The sequence below is a fragment of the Lepidochelys kempii genome, chromosome 4, assembly GCF_965140285.1.
Source record: "Lepidochelys kempii isolate rLepKem1 chromosome 4, rLepKem1.hap1, whole genome shotgun sequence".
Taxonomy (NCBI): Eukaryota; Metazoa; Chordata; order Testudines; family Cheloniidae; genus Lepidochelys; species Lepidochelys kempii.
In genome coordinates, this window is record NC_136383.1 from 17,285,518 (window position 1) to 17,303,390 (window position 17,873).

Consider the following 17,873-nt stretch of genomic DNA (forward strand, 5'->3'; position numbering starts at 1 on the left):
CATTTCCTAAAATTTCTTCATGAAAAGCAGTTATTCAGTAAACACAAAATGTTGATAAAATGTTTGTAAAAAATATCGCTGAAAATTTCATGAAAAACAGAAGATGGATCCATTTCAAGTTCCTGCATAACAGACAAAAATTTATGCATGAAATAATTATCCTGTTTTTCAAGAGATCTGGTATTTACAGAGCAAGAACAGTAACCACTTCTCATCCTTGTATATTTTAGGCATTTCATTTAATTTTTATTTATAACCACTGGAAGCAATTTGAAGCTATTCTGGGATGGATGGCTACCGAAGTTCTTTTGTTTAAATTTGTTTTTGAGTTGTCAGATTATTTAAAAGTGTGTTTTTTACTGACAATAATTTTTAAAAACCTAATTTGGTTTGTTGAGGTTATTTTTATTTATGTATTAACAAATTTGCTTCTGGGTTGATACCCATGAGTGGTAGGTTTTATAATGGAAATGCTGAGACAACCTTAAATATAGCCACACCAGCAAGCACTATTCTAACAACTCAGCTGAATAAATACCAGGCAGCATTTAGTTATTTTCCCAGGAACTGGATAAACAGACACTTCCTTTTTAGTGTCTCTTTTTAAAGTAAAAGTTCCATGGCCAGCTAATTGTCACTATAAAATCTTCTATTTAAAAGAAAAAATCTTTTGTTTTGTTTATTTTACAAAATCTTTGTGGCTCCATATTAGCCATGTAAAAAACCCCAAAACAAATAAACCTATTTGCCAATGAGCTACATCTTGACCTATTTCAAAATGCACTGTTTCTAAATGCACAGTGAGCCTTTCATCTGAGAACAAGAGACAGGCCCAGCCGAAATATTCAAACGCAGAATTAGATTTCAGAAGTCCAAGATTGCTCAGATGGGGAGTTTTGGTCCAGACCATTATTATGGCGGAGCTGAACATGACTCTGTAATTAAGTTTAAGTTGACTTATGTGCTTGAAGTAGGGACTCAACCTCTTTGGGTATGACTACGCTGCGTCCTGGAGGTGTGATTCTGCTCCAGCTACTGTGATTAAAAATAGCAGTGTGAACACTGCAGCACAGACAGCTGCTTGAGCCAGCTGCCTGAATCCAAGCCCACCTAACTCCCAGATCTGAGCTCAGGTGGCTAGCCCGAGCCACCACCCGTGCCACAACATCGACACCACTATTTTTTAGCATGCTAGCTGTCTACCCTTGCTGGGAATCACACCTCCCAACTGCAATGTAGATGTACCCTTTCTTAGGTATGAAGGATGAATTGTACCCTCCCCAAAACTACAGCACTTACCCTTTGAGTAGAGAATGAATTTTCTGAGAATTTACAAGTACATCCATTCATTAGTTTGAGTTTCAAAAAAATTTTTAAAATGGATACTTCAAGAAATTTAGCACTGGTGTCAGATCTTTTTTTTCTTCTTCTTTTTTTTTTTTGTGTCCCAAGTTATCTTAACTGACTAATGCTCTCTAATCACACCATGAAGAAAGAAAACAGGGGGGAAAATCATGTAGGCCAGATCCTTGGGCTAGTGTAGATCAGCATAGCTCTACTTACTTCATTGGGAGCCATGCTGATTTACAACAATCTGCCCTGTGTCTTTAAAAATCAATTTAATCGAATCTGAAACTACAAAATGTGTAAAAGCTGGTTGGAATTTATATTTTTCCCCCACAGAAAATTTTATTTTTAGTTGAAAAACTGAAACATTTTCAGGTTTTTGACAAAATCAAAGTCTTCCACAGAAAGCAGACACTTTCTGCAAACATTTTTGTTTAGTCAGAAACCCAGTTTTTCATCAAGAACCAATTTGGAGGGGAAATTATTGACCACGTCTGCTTAACATGTTTCGATTTCTGGTAAGAGTAACCTTAACTTCAAAATTCCTAGGTTTGCATGGCTTGTTGTTGATATAATGACAACATCCCTGTAATTTTTTTAGCCCTTAAGTTACTGAGCAGTACTCAGCCTTTATTTCATTTTTATAAAGTTTTGTCAGATAACAGAGTGGTTGAGGGCTAAGAGCCCAGTCTTGCAAACCTTTACTGACATGAGTAACTCCATTGACGATCAGGTGCATACCATAGAAGGCGATGTCTTTTTTAAAGGGAACATCAATGGAAATAAAGAAGCCAGCCAGACTTGACAACAGAAATATCCAGCAAACTGTACAATGCGGCTCTTACAAAAAGTTTGGTCATTCCAATCACACATCCTCTGTTTTACATCCCAGGCCTTTCCTGTTTTCATTCAGTGAATAGCCACCATACTGGGTGGGTGGTGTAACAATTCTTGAATTTATAATTCTTAAATTGTACTAATTACAGACTTTTAAGCAACCCAAGGTTTTTGTTCTTCTCCATTAAGGGAATAGCAAGTGGGTGGGTAGTGTTGTCAATCAAAGCAAAATGATAGAAAGAGCTAATATAATTTGCCTTGTTAATTTCATTGTCATGCTTACAGCTGTTTAAATTCACAATCTCTTTCATGATGATAAAATCAGATACATTTTGAACCTGCTTTCTCCCCATGGATGCATGAAATGTTTTTAGGTAATATGTGTGAAGCAATTAAAGAAATATATTCTGAATACTATAGTGTGTGGGAATGAGAAAGACAGATGAGAGAAATGAGATGATTGGTTAGGAGAAATAGAGAACTAGTCATGCACATGTCCTCACTATTTTCCAAGTTTTGACCTCAAAGCTCTGAAACCACTCGTTCATCACTGAAACTGGGAGTCTGTGTGTTGCCCCCATATAACATATTGGGGTAATCTTTTGATGGAGAGCCTGGTACAAAAGGCCAATTGTAGATAGGCTTTGTGGTGGAGAAGGAAACATGTTATATCTATCCCATTGTGGCCTATACTTGTTCAGTGTTTAAGGAGCTCTTCCTCTCCCCACCTCTAGTTAGTTTTGATCTGACCACTTAGATTCTTCTTTGTATAACTGGAAAGTCCTATAAAGTAATAAAATCAAAGTCTGGTTTGCCTAAGGAGCATTTTAAACTTGTACTTAATGACAAAACCTGATTGGAAAGTTTCATAATGTTGACAAAAATTAAAAAAAGCTTTGTACACTTTTTTTTTTAGACAATTGCCCCCCCGCATTTTTATGGTGATCGTCTGAGACCATGTCTTCATATGCCCCACCCTAATTTCAGGAGAAAATTATGGTAATGACCTGGATAGGACAGAAATTGTCAACCCTTTTACCATGACAAACCCCAAAACTACCCATTCATTGCACCTAGGACACCATAACTTGGAACTGCCCAAGGGAATTTTAGGTAGGCTGGTAGGGAATCATCCAAATTGGAATTTAGCTAGGGTGACAGAATTAACACCACACTGATTTTGCAAAAGGTGACATAGAATTGTACTGATGGACATGGCGCTGAGTTCACATCTTATCTCCCCTTCCCCCACCTCCAAAAATATTACTGGAATTAGTTCATTACATTTCTTCCCTAGAATCTTTACTAAGAGAAGATTCAGAAATGAAGAGGTCATTCCATTTTGAGGTCACAGGCTCCTGCCCTCATTTATTATTTAAAAACAAATTTCTTTAAAGGAGAAAAACAAAATGTAAGCATGATCCACTTCCAGCTTTATATTGTAGTCTCCCATTCATTCTGGCTACTGCTGCTTTGCCACTATAATGGTGTTAATTCTTGTCACATGAGCCTACTCTGGGGCTCATTAGTCATAAACATTACCCATGGTAAGTGTATAAGTCAACATCAATAGGCACTAATAGTGTATTTCACCCACTGTTATTCTTAGTATCTGAGCACAGTAGAAACTGCTCAATGCCTATTCACATTGCCCTTTCAGAAACATCCCTATACCAGGTCTGTTTCAGTCAGGGTTATTCTGTTGGGTTTTTTAAAACATGTTTTAGTTTGTTGAACAGAAAAAGCAATTTATTTGAAGGAGAATGAAGTGCTCTCATTTATTATTCTCCTAGGCAAAGTCTTTACTCCAAAAATGTGTTTTTACTGGTGTTGGGCAACATTTTTGAGATGAAACTTTTTTCCCTAAAATGCAGCTTCAGGTGGACTTCAACATTTTGTGAATTTATGACAGATTTGCCAAATTGTTTCAGCTGGGGAAAAAAATCCAAAAAAAATCAAAACTTTCCTTGACATTTCTGAAACATTTCAATTTTTTTAATTTGAAACGACTTTTTGTTTAGAATTTTATTCAAAACAAAAGATTTTTTAAAACCCCAAAAATGAAGTAAAATATTTCATTCAACCTGAAACAAAAAAAAAGATTTTTTTTTTCAATTTGGCAAGTGAACTGAAAATCAGTTATTTGCACAGCTCTTGCGGTTTTTCCATTAGTTAGCAATCTCAGTGTAAAATCCCAGTTGAGAAAAGGCACTGTAATTTTTATATTGATGTGGCTAGATGAGGTAAATCTCAGTTTGGGCATGGGGTATAGTGTTGATCTCAACCAACTACAATTACGTATTAAAAAATTACCTGTGTGGCTTATCTCCACTCGGGTTTTATATTGAGTTAGCTGTCTCAGTATAAAAAACACATTTTATTTGCAGTGAAGACAAATCCCTAATGGATCAGTTTTACCCCTTAGTACACTGATCAGAGGTTTTAGGCTAAAATTGTTAGCACCTCAACTTAGACCCTGCCAAGGTTCCTCTGAGTTGACCATTGTGGAGCAGAGGACACCACTTGTCGGGCACCTCATGTACTTCTACCATCTGCCCTGTACCAAATTCCCTCCTCTCCCTGTGCTGGGGAGAAGAGTGAAAGCACCTCCCTACTGCTATAATGGGGATCCCCTCTTGACTTTTCAGCCCTTGCAAAGAGTAAACCCTCTCCCCTACAAAACCTATCTGGGCTATTCCTTGTATCTCCTGTTAAACAGTGTGGCTCAGATTTTCACTAGCAGCAGCTATAGTTAAGGTTGCCCAAGCATTTGCATTATACTGATGGTGCAGCTAATTAAGGATGAAACTCATTGGCTGACAGTGTGTATTTTCATATTCATCGTGTATTAAACACAATGGATATGAAAATACTGTATGTAGCTTCTACATGCAGCATTGCGTCAGAGACAAATACATCTCTCTATCACATGCCCTTTAGTTACCCATCTTTAACTTTTTTTAATACTTGAAATCCACTAGACTGAAAGAGTTGCAGATGAATTGATTGTGAACTGATTTATGATCCTTATTGCACCAGAGAAGTAATTTTATGCATATAACTTCTTTTACAATTACCTCCACAATGATTTCAAAGGAGTTCACTGCTTATGGGAGGCCATCAATAAGTGGCACTTGCATATTCATCCATTTCAATCTGAAATTTTTTAAGACTCAGGGGAATAGAACAGAACCACTGGAAATTAATTTTTTCAGCAAGTTTGCTCTTTTATTTTTTTGGATAGCTGAGACTCCGTGAAGATTTTTATACTGATAGTATTCTTAAATCCACAAATACTGAAGCAGAAGGTTTTCTTTGGAGCACAGAGATTTTTCCGCATCATCCTTACCCTTTCATTGGATTGAATGTAAGTCACGTATTTGGGTCTTTTGCAGACTATTTTTGTAAGTAAGCTCTATTAGCATCTCATCCCAACTGAGGGAACTGAAACTATTCTTGGAGCATCAGAGTTTGTTCATTAACTAGAAAACCAACATTCCCAGTTTCTTACTTAACTTAATTAAAAGAGGTGTCCTTCTATGATTGCGGTGTTTAGTGTCTCCCTTGGAATGCCCTTACAGCAATGAAGTATTTGAGGAATGCCTTTTCCTGACATCTTTACTTCTCTCTTTGGCCAAACTCTGCACTGACTTATGTTGTGTCAGCAGAGAGACAAATCCACAACTGATCCAGGGTTAGGTAACACCAATCAGTGTTTGCTGATGGATCAGCAGATTACATCACCAACTTGCAGGGAAACGTCATGAATCTGGGGCATTCAAGTAAGCATCACTAATTCAGCCTTAAACACCTTATATTCCACACCTTGTGATACTACAGTATGATCAATAGACATCACATTAGCATTTCATTGGTGACCCACCATGAGTCTTATCTGGCTGCAGGTTTCTTAGAATTGCCTGAACAGGTCCTATTGATTTCTCTGTTGGGTACTTTAGCTCCCACTCTGGCCACTGCTAAATCATCCCTGCCAGAGATCACTTATCCTTGGGGCTCAAAAAAAGACTTCTGTTGTGAGAACTCTTCTGCTTGTGGAATGCTCCATACTGTAGTCTCTCCTTTCTGCATACACCTACACCCCTAGTTCCCAAGTTCATCAGAGGGTAAAAAGAGACATCTTTGTGGGATTCAGAGTAACAGCCGTGTTAGTCTGTATTCGCAAAAAGAAAAGGAGTACTTGTGGCATCTTAGAGACTAAGTGAGCTGTAGCTCACGAAAGCTCATGCTCAAATAAATTGGTTAGTCTCTAAGGTGCCACAAGTACTCCTTATCTTTGTGGGAGATCCTTATGCAAATATTGATAACGCTTCACCAGATTTCTGCAGTCAAATTATATTTAAGTACTGGAGTGAACTGAAAAAAAATACTTCAAAAATTCCCTTTTAATTTGTAACCAATCCATTTTGGACTTTCCTTAGGCTGTTTCGTTCTGGCTTTGATCATATACTCATTCATATTTCACAATGAAAGCCTTTCTCACAATCTGCAAGCAGCATCTGTTTCATAGTGCTGATTTCTGTTGAGCAAGGCAAATGCAGGTTAATTAGGCCAAAGGAGCTGATGCAGACAGAGACAGAAACACAGAGATTGCAAGACAAAATCCATCCACATGTTGACAGATGCCTTCTTTGCTTATTCGTTATTTGCTAAGAGGGTTGTTCAAAAAACATATAGAAATGTATTTACTTTTTTTGTTATAACAAGTGCACCATAATAAAAGGTCCTAGTTCACTGGAGTTGCATGATGTAGTCAAGCAGAACTCCACCCTCTTAAGAACACAAGGAAATTAAACTCTGGAGCTGATGATGTCAGAGAGTTCCAGCTGGGTGGGTAGAACCCTGTAAAGGTGTCCTCCTGGCATCTCCAAGGCAACAGAAACGCACATTCTATGTGCATCTTGTATTTATGGGCTAACTTTGAAATTGAGGTGCGGTCTGGACACTAAACCTGGCAGAGGAGCTGAGGAGAAGGAGTGCTCTGTTTCATAAGTCAGCAAAGCACTATACTTCAGAACAAAGAAGTCTTTGGTATGCCCTGATTCTTTGGATGGTGGAAGGTATGTTTGTGAAAATATGAGAGGGAATAAAGTGCCTTAGAGGAAGGATGGAGTCTGAGGCTGAAACATCTGCTATCTGAGAAAAGGAGGTGAGCACTGGGGCTTCATCAGATTATCTGTCTTGATACTGAATGAACATCTAGATGATCCAAGAATACGTATGAGTCTGTTGGCAATCCTTTCAGTAGAAATTAGTTTAGATCAGGGTCACTAATGCTGAAATACTTTTTCATGCACAGTGTATAGAAAATGTTTTTCATTTTATAAAAAGTTCAAGGTCATGTATTATTCTCTGTTCTTTCATAGTTATATAATTAGTTGATCATTTTTAACTGCTAGAATAAATTTGTTTTAATTTCTCCCTGGGCTAACCCATGATGTTCTTGCTCAATTTTTAATCAGTGTTCATTCAGGTAAACTCCTGTTGAAGTCCCTGGAATCAACACTGATGATGGACACCAAGATTTGGCCCCTTTTGACTTGTATTTGTAGTTTATAATGAACAGTACCTTGAGGATGGACTGAGCCTAATCACCTTGGACACATAGTGCTCTTACCTCTGTGCACTTCTAGGATCTACAGAGAGAGAGAGATTTAAAGTGGAACTCTAATGGTTGTTGTTAAATAGTTCTAATATAAGTTGCAGTTACAGGATTTCTTCTATTTGTGCTATTCACTCTTTCACCAGATTTTTAAAGGTGTGTGGACTGATATCTAGCAAAATTCTTGGACTGAAATTGATCTTAGCAGACTTCTCCTGACACTCGCATTTTTCCAATAACACCAGTGTTTGAGTTTTAGCAAAGGTGTCATTTCTTTCATTTCCAATGCCAAATTAGGACACCACACAACTTGTGCTGTTCCATTTAACCAGCTTCTTAAGATTAACCTCAGTTCTCTTTATAACTCTCATAGTCTGTGTGTCTATGTCTGGAACTGGAAGATTCCAGAATCAAATTCCTCATCCCCTGGATGTATTATAACCTCTGAATATAAATGAAGGAACAGACAAATGGTAGAATTTAGGGATTGCCACACTGAATCAGACTAGGGATTCCTATGGTCCACCTTCCTCTCTCCAAGAGTGGCTGGCACTAGATGCTTCAGAGGGAGGTGCAGGACTTTCAGTGGAGTTATGCTTGATTTACACCAGTGTAAATGAGAATAGACTTTTGCCATTGTTACTTATCCCTATTTGTAACCTTTGAATGATGACCATTTCTATGAGCGTCTCCCTCTCTATGAATTATCCCCAGCTACCATCAGGCACCAACCTCAAACATCAAATGTTTCTAAATATCTCCGTGCACTTAGGAAGAGAAAAAAGAGCAACATGTCTTGTCAGGATTACTTTTAAGTACTGTTGGGCACAATCATGCAGAACTATTGAGTCAGAGTCTATCTGCTCAGATACTTAGCTGGATTCCATTCCAGATAATTCTATGTTAAATTTCTGTCTCAGCCCTTTTCAGAGATATTAGCCAAAATGAGTTTGACTGCAATGAGAGCAAAGATGAATGTCTGTTTTGCACATCTTTACAGTACTCCTGAGATTTGCTAGCTTTGATCATTCTGAAAACATGCCAGTTTTATTTAGAAATTCCACATGAATGTCAGACTCCTCAGATTTTACCTGTTTCTGATTGAGATATTGATCTGGCTTCAGACAGCATGACCTGGATGTATCCCTATACACTGTTCTGGTCTCTTGGTCAGCAAAAGAGAAAGTTAATCAGAGAAGAATCCTAGTCAGTATCAAGAAATAAACATGATTTAACTCAACCTTAGCACAGGCCTCAGCAGTTATTTGTAATAAATTCATCCCATTCTAATGTCCTTGCAGTATATTAAGCGCAATTCCCCATATACCATTTTATGCAAGGTGGATGGATATCCAGTTTCAATTTGAATTCATATTGTGCCTTTTAAGTTATTAGCTGCATGATTGTTTCCTGATTCTGCCTGTTGAAAGACATGGGTCTTGTGAGTAAGGTACTGGAGTGGGACTCAAAAGATAGACATTCTATTTCTGTACTACTATAGACTTTCTGTGTGATCTCAGGCAAGTCACTTAATCTCTCCGTGACTCAATTTCACACCTGTGCTTAAAGAGAAAAGGGAAGATAATACTGCTTTTCTCCCACGCCTCCACTCTTTAGTGTGTTATTTAGGGCAGGAAGTGTCTGTATAGTGTCAAACACAATGGGCACCCAGTATCATTTGCTGTCTCTGGGTAATACTTTAATACAAAAACTAAATAATAATAACACCAGGTACGGTATATTGTATATTTTAGCGTTGTCCAGCACCACAGCTCTTCAGGAGAGCAGTGCATAATAGGCTTTCCCTTGTAAGAATGTAAAGTTTTGTCGGGCTCATGTCTGGCACAGTTTGATGGGGATGTGCAGAAGGTATGTTTGGGTTCTAATACAAGAAGCTGTTAATGTCTTCAGTGTCTGGGATGGTGCATGATCCAGGGAACAGGATATTAAATTGGGAGTCATGGGACCTAGGCTCTATACCCAGCATGCCCTCTGGCCTGCTGTGTGACCTTTAGTGAGCTACATCTCTCCTCTTTGTATCTGCTTTTCCTTCTACCATTTGCCTTCCTTGTTTATTTCGACTGCAAGCTGTTTGGGGCAGGGTCCATCCCTCACTATTTGATCATTCAGCATCTAGGATCATGGATCCCCAAGCTCAGTTAGATCCTTATGGCACGACTGTAATTTCCTGCCCCAGGATCTTCTTCCCATTTCAGGACACGGTACCAGATTTCAGCCAAACAGAGTCAATGTACATACAACATAACAACCCTTCTTCCCCAAATATAAGCAGGTTTGGTCAGCAATTGGGAGAGGGATTTTTTTTCGGAGGGATGGTCTCACTGTTCTGTAATGGGGGGTAGTAGGTCAGATGGTGAGGGGGTTTATATTTGTTTGTTTATAATTGCAGGCTGTGGTTTGGCTTATACTTTGTGATTCCTTGTGTGTTCCTGGTTTGCACAAATGCACATTCAGCATTTGCCTTTTGCCTCTGTGGTTGGTACATAGGCTGAGATGCTATGCCTTGGGAGAAACAGACCATGTAAACGTTATTTAGCATCACTGCTCTCTGCTGCCTGCTCAGCACAGTCAGTGGCTGCAGTAAGAGATGGAATGTTTACCTTTCCCACTGCCCTGAGGGTGGGGGGGGGGCGCATACACTACCCATCTCCTGAAGATATGCATGGATCTGGAAGGTAGAGGCCCTTACCTGGTGACCCCCACCCAAAGATACTGATGAGGGAGTTGCCTTTGGACTCCAGGAGGGAGCAGGAAGAGAGACGGTCTATCAAATCCTTCCCCCCATTAATACAATCAGGGGAACTGGGAGGAAAAGAGTTATCTAGAGACTGGAGGGGTAGGGATGATATGGGTTATGGAAACTTCAGCAGCCCAGGTCTAGCAGATTTTAGAGGATCTGGGCTAAAATTTGAGGTCACAATACAACCTCAAACTCACCTTAATTTTGAGAGGGATCAAATCTTTTGCATATCCCTAATAACATAGCCCCTGGACTTCTGCAATGTGGTCTGTATTAGTGGGCTACTCCGGAAGGGGATCTGCCTCCTGTAGCTGGTGTAGAATCCAAAAGCTTGACTACTGCAGGTCTGGGCAGGGATGGAGTCTCTCAGCCTGCTGCTTTGCATGCTGCGCTGGCTGGCTGTTTGCAAATCAAGTTAATATTTTAGTTTTAACACTTACAGCCCCCAAATGTACCTTATTAGGTCCCAGATATCTTTTCAAGCCTCTGATGCCCAGTATTCCATCTAACTAGAGCTCCGCTGGCCAGCTGAAAATGTAAAAATAAAAAACAAAAATTATTTTGGGTTAAACAAAACATTTAGTTTCAACCGAAATAAAATGTTTACTTTAAAAGTCCTGAAAAACTAATTTTAAATGCTTTTTTTTAAATAAAGTTGTGGGAAATTCCAAAATGAAACTTTTTCTGAAGTGAAATGTCAAAAAAAATTGCTTTCCAAAGCTTTTTTTTTAATGTTGAAGCAATTTGCTGAAATTGATCTGAAATCACAAATTGTTTTGTTTGACCCAATCTGCATTTTTCATTGAAAAAAATTTTCACACAAAAAATGTCACTGAGTGCTATCTCTGACCCTCTAAGATGGGAGACAGAGGAAGTTTTGGTACCTAGGGCTTGCAGGGAGAGACTAATTCAGTGTATGGGCTAAATCTTCATCTGCTGCCTAATAGAGTTTTTCTGATTTTTACCAGCTAAGGTTGTATCTTTATACCCCTGTGCCTCAGGTCTGCAGATTGCCTTATTTTGAAATTTGATTTGGTTAATTTTCAAAGAGGTATAAAGAACTTTTCATCAGAGAATGCTTTTGTCATGGCTCAGTGATTTAAGAGTAACTTATTTATGTGATTTTATCTTTTTTATGTTTAAATGGTTTTAACTTTATTGTTGTGAAGCACCTGGAGTGCTTTAAGCATCATAAAATAAAATTTATTATTATTTTTCTTACAAACAGTGGATTTTGGAGGCATCAGTGAATGAATTATGCAAGAAGAGCAGGAGGCTTACAAAGCAGAAAATGTTTATTTTTAATTAATCCTCGGGAGTGATTGGAAAGGAAATGTAAAAATGTACATGGCCAGTCCATGATTATGTCAGTGGTTCTTTAATGGGGATTTGCATGATGTACCATGTTCCATCACTCTAGGGCTTGTCAGCCTCTTTGCAGGCAATACTCTTATTTGCTCTTTGTATTGTGGGAGCACCTGGCAGCTTGAGCCCCATTATGCCAGGTGCTGTACAAGCCCATAACAAAAAGCTGCTCCCTGTTCCAAAAAGCTTTGTACTGAGAATATACTTTGGCCAAAATATTCAGACTTGGATGTCTAAAATTACGCTCCAACTGGTGGATTTTCGAAGGCTGAAATAGCACTTAGATGCTTACCTCCCAATGACCTTCAGTGGGAGTTAGCTGCCTCAGTGCCATTTGTGCCTTTTCAGTCTACCCCCTAATCCATATTTAGGCCTGATTTTCAAATGTGTTGAGCACTTGAAGCTCCTGTTGACTTTAGGGACTTGTGTTCGCTCATAATTTCTGAAAAGCAGGCTGATTATATTCACATGTCTGAATGTGGCTTTAGGAGTCTAATTTTAGATACTCATGTTTGAAAATGTTGACCTGAAGGAACAATTATGCTCAGGCTTTTCTACCTCAGAGGGGAATCATGAAGATAAATTAGGTAGGGCCAAATTCTCCTCTCAGTTATGCCAGTATAAGTCTGAAACGCTGAGTTTCAGGTAAATATGGAGTCACTACACTGACGTTAATGGAGTGACTCTGTATTTACACTGATATAACTGAGAGCAGAATTAAGCCCATTGATATTTGTGAGCACTGAGATACTGTAACGATGAGTGTCTCAGAAAAGTCTATAAATAACTAACTAGTCAGCTCTTTCTGTGACCTGAAATTCCTACAGGGTATATCCTGGATGTATCTTTTAAAAAGGGGGGCGGGAGGAATGGAGGAGAGACAGAGTTTTAAGATGGACAGTCTTATACGAAGGGTGGAGAGTGTTTCTGAAAAGAGACACCTGGGAAAGAGGTGATATTAAACAAGCTTCTTTGGGCTTCGAGCTCTCGCAAGTGGCTATAAGAGAACAGTTGGAAAGCTTTAAGTCAGGGTGCCTTTCTCGTATGCAGCTGACCAAGTGTGTTGCTTACAGTTTCAGTGTGTCAAGATGTTTCTTGTTCAATGCAGACTCTCTTGTCCATTGGTTTTATATTGATGGAAAGCAACTTTAAGTCACTCTTTAGAGGAATCTGCCATGAGACATGCCAGCTGCGTGCCATTTGAAGGCGTTGTAAAGACGTGTTGGAAAGGCAAGAATATACCAGAGAGAGAGAGAGATTTAAAGTCATGGGAAAGATAATTACTCAGCACTCACAGATTAGCCAAAGGAAAGGAAATAATTATACTCTGCCTTCATTAGAAGGCTTTCTGTTATAGCTCTCTCTCTCTTGTGCATGTGTGTGAGAGACAGTGAGACAGACAGGTGTGTTTCAGTGTCATGGCCTCAGAATAGTCAGAAAAGTTTAGGACTACAGAAGTAGATTCAATCCTTGTTGGAAGAGAAAGAAATGAGTGGACACAGATTCAGGATTTTCTTTCTTAATGTATTTACATATAGTACGGACATAGGGGGAGATTTTCCAAGGCACAAAGGGAATTAGGATCCCAGCTCTTTAGGGATGTTGGAAAATCTACTCCCAAGTGATTAAGGCAATATTGACAGATAGAAGGTGGGCCCAATGCCTCTGGAAACACTGGGGAAGTCTGTGCTGTAGCAATTACTCTGACACTGGTGATTGCCCAGCTCTGCTGTCTGAGGCACAGCAGAGTGGCAGGGCCATGGTCCCATTTTTGTCTCACCCATTAGGGGATTTTTAGTAACATTGTCATCACTAGACTCTCCTGATCTTTGTGTGCCAGAAGCACAAGCACCAAGTTGATGTCTGGTCCCTGCCCACAGGCACAAGTGGCATGATCTCCACTTCTAGATTCCATTGACATGGTACATTATTGTGCAAGAAGAACATTTAGCCAGACATTTTTCCAAAAGTCCCGGACTGCATTTATGATATAAACACTGATAATACCCATGCCAAAATATGATAGTATTTGGGTCCTGAGGTCTCTACTTTAATCTCTGTTATTTGTAATCACCACCAGTGAAATCCTCTTTTTGTCTTTTTTTTCCAAGTCTTTTTATCTAAGTGAAGGTTTCTTTACAAGAAATTTCATTATGCTCATTGAGTAGGGCTTTAATAACTGCAAACAATCCTATGATGAGTTCGTCACCTCTAGCTTCAGATGGGAATTATAGCCATATGAAATCTCTGTAACACAATCCTATTGTCTGCCTCCTTCTCTCTCTTTAACTGGCTCTGTGCATGGATGGACCATTTGGAAAGTTATAATTTGGATGCAAAACAATTATCCTAAAACAGTTAGCCAGAGCAGAGTGGACATACAAATTTATCTTCTCTCTCTCTCTTTTGGTGAAGAACATCTATCTTCCATGACCTCTTGATTACTGAAGCCTTCAAAATATATTCTTTGGTCTGTGACACTGAGCTCAGCAAAGGGCTGAGCATTAAATATCACCCTCTATGATTAATTGGAAGTTAATTAAATCTATCACTGAAACAATGGGAAGGCAATGAGCTATGTAATCATTGAAATAGTAAATGAAATGATGTAAGGGCTCTCCATTTCGCTTATTGACAGTGATGGAGGGGTAGCAAAGCCCTGCTGCTCAGCTGTGTTTTCTGCCTGACCACACAGGCCTGCTCAGTCAGTCACAAACTTTCCAATAAGCTGAGTTGTGAAGCAAAATTAATAATGGCTCTGTGGATGCTGTATTCCATTTTTCCTTTGGCCTCTTTTAGTACAGCTCTCAAAACCCTTGAGGCAACTCCAGCATTTTGTGTACAGTGCAAGTTGCTTAACTCCATCCCTCCTTAGATGATGTCTCCAAAAAAATGATGGACGGAGCAGTTTTGAAATGATATACATTCACAGCAATCACTGATCATTTCTGCAGGGTTTTTATTTTTAACCTGAAGGAAAATATCACTAATAGAGCTGGTCGGAAAAACTTTGACAGTACCATTTTCCACCAGAGCATGCAATTATGTCACATTTGATATGCTTTGTGATACCATGTCAGTTTGGACACAAGTCCATTTAGGAGAAAAAATCCCCAAAGTTCAGAAACTGTTGAAACATCCTCTGTTGCCATTTTTAGAATGAAACATTTCAATTTTTCATTTTGAAGTGACTTTTTTTATTTAGTTTTTATTTTGTATTATATGATATAATATAAAATAAACATTTAAAAAGACAGAATGGCACCAAAACTCTTTAGTGTTTTTGGAACTAAATGTTTCGATTGATCCAAAATTATTTTTTCATTTTCTTTCATGGAGAATTTCAAAAATTTCAGCTTTTGTGCTTAATAGAAATGAAGACAAATTCCAAAATCTCAAAATTCATCATGAAACAGAATTTTTATTCTCGACACAGCTCTAATCACCATACTAATCACTTGGTAAACACTATCGTGCATTAAAAAACCTCACTTCTTTATCTATGATTTTGATACCTATGAACCTGACACAGTATTAGTCTCCATCTGAATTAGGGATGCTTCCCTTTTCGCTCCTCCATAACTGTTAAAATGGGCTCACACAGGCATAATGAATAAATGAAAGCAAAGATGGAAAATATGTCACCTAACCCATCCTCCTGCCAATGTATGATTTGTCCTTGGGTTTTTTTGGTGCAGGAGTGTATGTCCACTCTAGTTTTAAATAACTCAAGCACTGGGTCTTCCTTTCTGCAGGATTTTTCACAGTATAATAGGTCTCACTTAGGAAGTTTCTTCATATTTAGTGTTTAATTGTATTTGCTCAATGTCAATACCTAGTGATATTCTTTGGTACCACCTTAAATAAATCCTTTCCCTCCTTGACGTTTAAGTATTTATATATGGCTATCATAGATTGTGCCTTCTCAACGAGCCTCAGTAAAGGTAGCCACCCAGTCAAACAGCTGTGTTCAGTAGAAAGTGTTTTTATATCTTATTACTTTCTTTCTCTAACCAACAGAGAAATTATTTCATACTCAGTCATAATGAACTAACCTGTTCCAAGAATGTTAAGAAGACTTGATCCTGGACTCACCAGAGGTTGGCTTGCTTCCTTTGTAATTGATGGGGAGGTACCAGATTTGGGGGGTTATACTGTAGCTTAGTTAGATAAGCTGAACTCATGGCCAGAAACCATCACATTCAGTCAAATAGGCTCAGTCTGCGAGGCCAGCCTGGGACCTGAAAATCAAGTTGTGGGGGGAGTTTCCTGCCTTTTATAGCATTACCAGCAAAGATTTTGTAATCTGAACTTAGCTGACAATTCTGTTGATGAGCTGGGAGACAGCAAAGAATCCACTTGGTGTCCTACCACTGCAATAGCTGTTCAAGGCTAACAGCAATACTCAATACACATTTTTTTTTTCAGCAAAGAAAACAGATATGACTCAAAAACAGACATGGAACAGATGTATCAGGTAAGAAGTGCCACTTTTATGTAGCCAGGTTTCTGATCATATCTGCATTTCAACCATTGTGGGAGCATTTCTGGGGAAAACAGAACTCTGAACTCTTTGGCAGGCAAAGAATTGTTTAGATCACCATTTAATATTCAAGGTCAAATCACTACGATTTATTATTTATTGAGCACCACTGGTGCATTCAGCATTGCACAATATATGAAGGAAGACACAGACTCTATCCCAATTGATTTGCAATATAAATTATACAATACAACAGATATTGGTTCATATTATATCTGCTGTCCAAATGAAGGTCCAATGTCAAAACGGTACAGATGTTTCTTAAAAGCTTTTCTTTAGCAGATTATCAGTGAGAAGATGCTTATTTTTTTTAAAGATCAGTTGAATAATCCACCTAAAAATTAAAATATTCACTTAAATATTTTATGTAAATTTAGAGCTTATGAAAGATGCTGGTTTGACAATACTAGAGACCTTTGTCCTCTGTTTATCCACAGAGCAAATATGGCACAGAGAGTTTCAGTCCAAGTTGGAGGGACCAATTAATGTAAATTGATACAGCTATTTTTGTGATGTTAAAGCCTTAGATGAGGCCACCAGGTCATTACATGTGGCCCATCAAAGGGCCATCACTTAGTAATGACTTTCAGTCACTTCTAACTTGGACTTGAACTGGGTCCACGACTGAATTTCTTTGATAGTGCATTTTTTCAATTCTCCATGGTGCGAGGATATTCAAGGCCATATTAATCCTTTTAGAAGAAAAAAATACATAGTATTTGATTTTCTCTTCTGTTACACCAGTTGCATACCAGTGAAATTCCATTGATGTCAGAGAGGTTATATCAGTTTTACCTATTGTAATGTTGTGGTGAATGAAGACCTTAAAGTGTGATTCAGCCCCAGTCAGTGACACTGTGAAAATGGCTGTAGGTGGTTCCATGTTTATTGTGCCCTACTACTAGACTTTGCATTTGCATTTCGCAAATAGATGTGTGATGCCACATGTAGCCTTAGTAATAACACATATGAGGAAGTTCAAGCAATGGCAAACTGAGGCATGATCCAACTGCAGTTGATTCAGCACCCATGATCTGACAAGACTACACACACCCCTGAGCCATTTTCAGAAGTAATAGCCATCATCATCTGCTTGTGGATTTTCTCAGAATCACTTCCTCACCCTGCAAACCTTTACACACACACACATACCCTGTGCTCTAGATTGCTTATGCTAATTTTAAGCCTTATAATACCCCTGAAATAAAGAGCATATTATTCCAAACACACAAAATTTTGCTTCCAGAGCCTCATGTTTCAGACCAGAGCAAACAATCTGCTTATTATTTTTAACTGCATAGCAGTCACAATGGGGCTTATACCAGGTCCTGAACACACAGATGACTAAAAGTTGTTGCCTGCCCCAAAGAGTTTACAGTCTAAGTAGAATTTACAATCTA

At 38.6% G+C, this 17,873-nt stretch overlaps 1 long non-coding RNA gene across 1 annotated transcript in view; it reads left to right on the forward strand.

The window, feature by feature from the left end:
• The window catches only part of LOC140909937 (uncharacterized), a 149,653-nt gene extending 132,900 nt beyond the window's left edge, over positions 1 to 16,753 (forward strand). The window contains exon 5 of the long non-coding RNA XR_012158385.2: positions 16,359 to 16,753. This is a non-coding gene — a long non-coding RNA (uncharacterized LOC140909937). The remainder of the gene's footprint in view (positions 1 to 16,358) is intronic.
• The last annotated feature ends 1,120 nt before the right edge of the window (positions 16,754 to 17,873 follow it).